Source organism: Manihot esculenta, chromosome 13 (genome assembly GCF_001659605.2).
Source record: "Manihot esculenta cultivar AM560-2 chromosome 13, M.esculenta_v8, whole genome shotgun sequence".
Taxonomy (NCBI): Eukaryota; Viridiplantae; Streptophyta; class Magnoliopsida; order Malpighiales; family Euphorbiaceae; genus Manihot; species Manihot esculenta.
Genome location: NC_035173.2, coordinates 11898742 through 11901904, shown reverse-complemented (window position 1 = coordinate 11901904; position 3163 = coordinate 11898742).

Below are 3163 nucleotides of genomic sequence, written 5' to 3'. Positions count from 1 at the left end.
TTTCACACATTGTCCATCTTTGTTCCTTTGCAATCAAGGAACAAATAGAAAAATCTGACATTTCAAAACCTCTTGCAACTACTCGCTCATCCCATAAAAAATTTGGCAATCAACTCTGTAAGCATTGCAATCAAACTGGTCTTGCTTTTGCTTATTGTCCAACTATAGAATGCAGATATTATCATAGTCATGGCCATATTCTGAAAATTGTTCTACACGCCTTCCAAGACCAAAAGGAGGTAATCCTAAATTCAAGAATGTCTCAAAGCCTAGCTCTTCCTCTATCACTGCTGCTGCTACTAAAAGTTCTACTGCCATCACCATGAGTGATCTTGAGGCATTACTCAAACAGGTTATTTCTTCCAATTCCCCTGTTATTATATCTGCCACTCCGGGTAATTCTTATTGGCTTTTTGACTCTGCATGTTGCAATCATATGACCACTAATGTTAAATTCTTGAATTCTGCAAAACCTGTATCTTCTTTACCACCAATCCTTACTGCAAATGGCACTAAAATGAACATCACACACACTGGTCATGTGTCTACTTCAACTCTTCATCTCCCTGACACCTATTGTATCGCTAATTTGGCACTCAACCTTATCTCTGTTGGTCAGTTGTGTGAAAAATGTCTGAATGTTATTTTTCTCCCATTGGTGTCCAGGTACAGGATTCACAAATGGGATAGATTCTTGGGACGGGTTGCAGGGTGGGTCGATTATTTGAGCTTGCATCTTTACATCTTCCTCAGCGACTTGTGTCTGCGGCCACAATCCCCAATTCCTCCATTCACCAATGGCATCTTCGTCTTGGTCATGCCTCAGCCACTAAAATTCAACCTTTAATTTCTCGTGGATTATTAGGATCTACTAAGTTTGAGTCATTTCATTGTTTAAATTGTCAGCTTGCAAAACAACCTGCATTATCTTTTTCTAATAATGATACTAATTCAAATACTCCTTTTGGCTTGGTTCATTCAGACATTTGGGGTCCTCCTATTTCTTCAATAAATGGTTTTCGTTATTTTGTGTTATTTATTGACGATTATTCTCGGTTTACTTGGATATATTTTTTGAAACATCGATCTGAGTTATCACATACTTATATGACATTTGCAAATATGATTCAAACTCAATTCTCCTGTACCATTAAAATTATCCGAACAGACAATGCCATGGAATATCGAGATTCTTCTCTACTTCAGCTCCTTAGTCACCAGGGCACTGTTGTCCAATGTTCTTGTCCTCACACCTCTCAGCAGAATGGGCGAGCCGAACGCAAGCATCCCACATTCTTGATTCTATACGTGCTCTTCTTCTTTCTGCTTCTTGTCCAGAAAAATTATGGAGCGAAATCGCTCTTCATGCTGTTTATATTATTAACCGTCTTCCTACCTTGGTTCTTCATAATTTATCTCCTTTTGAAAAGTTGTTTGGACAACCTCCTGACTATTCAATCCTTAAGCCATTTGGATGTGCTTCCTTTGTCCTTTTACAACCTCATGAACATACCAAATTAGAACCTTGTGTTCGTCTATGTTTTTTTCTTGGTTATGGCATTGAACACAAAGGGTATCGTTGTTGGGATCCCATTTCCAATCGGTTACGCATCTCTCGTCATGTTACCTTTTGGGAAAATACTATGTTTTCTTCTCTTTCCAAATTTCATCAATCTGTCATTACTAACTCTCAGTTTTTCACTAACTCTTTCAATGAGTTATTCCCTAGTCTTGATGCAGGTGATTCTGATATCAGCCCACCCCCACCTGCTCCTATTGAACCTGCACCAGTTGTTGATTCTGTACCTGTGCCTGCATCTCCTCCTACCACTACTCTCTGTCATTCTACCCGAGTAAAAGAAACTCCTCATTCTCTTTCTGATTTCCATTGTTACTCTACTATTGCAACCCTTCATGAGCCTCGTTCTTTTTGTGAGGCAAGTACTGACCCTCTTTGGCAGCAAGCTATGACCGAAGAACTTCAGGCTTTAGAGACAACTCATACTTGGGATTTAGTTGATCTTCCACCAAACAAGACCCCTATTGGTTGTAAATGGGTTTACAAAATCAAGACCCATTCTAATGGCACTGTTGAACGCTACAAAACCCGTTTAGTAGCCAAAGGATACACTCAAGAGTATGGTATCGACTATGAAGAAACTTTTCCTCTGGTGGCCAGATTAACATCTGTTCGCAGTCTCTTAGTTATTGCTACAGTTCGAAAATGGAAACTTTTTCAGATGGATGTCAAAAATGCTTTTCTTCGTGGTGATTTAACAGAAGAGATTTATATGCATCCTCCTCCTAGTTATCATTCTCCTCACAAGGTTTGCAAACTCCGGCGAGCCTTATATGGATTGAAACAAGCTCCTCGGGCTTGGTTTGCCAAATTCAGTTCTACTCTTACTCAATTTGGTTTTATCTCTAGCCCACATGATTCTGCATTATTTACTCGTCGAACTGATAGTGGTATTGTTCTTTTGTTACTTTATGTTGATGACATGATAATCACCGGAGATGATTCATCTAGTATTTCAGAGTTACAAAATTATCTTCATCAGCATTTCGAAATGAAAGATCTGGGTTCTCTGAGCTATTTTTTGGGTCTTGAAGTTACGTAACATTCTGATGGCTATTATCTCTCTCAAGCCAAATATGCATCTGACTTACTTTCTCGAGCAGGCATCACTGATAGCAAAATCGTGTCGACCCCGATGGAGCTCAACTGCAAACTTACACCTCTTGATGGCACTCCTCTTGATGATCCTACTTTATATCGACAGCTTGTTGGGAGTCTTTTTTATCTCACGGTTACTCAACCTGATATTTCATATGTTGTTCATCTAGTCAATCAGTTTATGTTTGCTCCTCGTTCAACTCATTTCTCTACAGTGCTCCGAATCCTTCGTTATATCAAAGGAACTCTTTTTCATGGTTTACACTTCCCTGCTACCTCCTCCTTGGTATTATCTGGCTACTCTGATTCTGATTGGGCCGGTGATCCGACTGATCGTCGCTCTATAACTGGTTATTATTTCTTCTTGAGAGATTATCTTATCTCTTGGCGTAGCAAAAAGCAAATTGTTGTTGCTCGTTCTAGCACTGAATCTGAATATTGTGCTCTTATTAATGCTACATCTGAACTACTTTGGTTATGATAGCT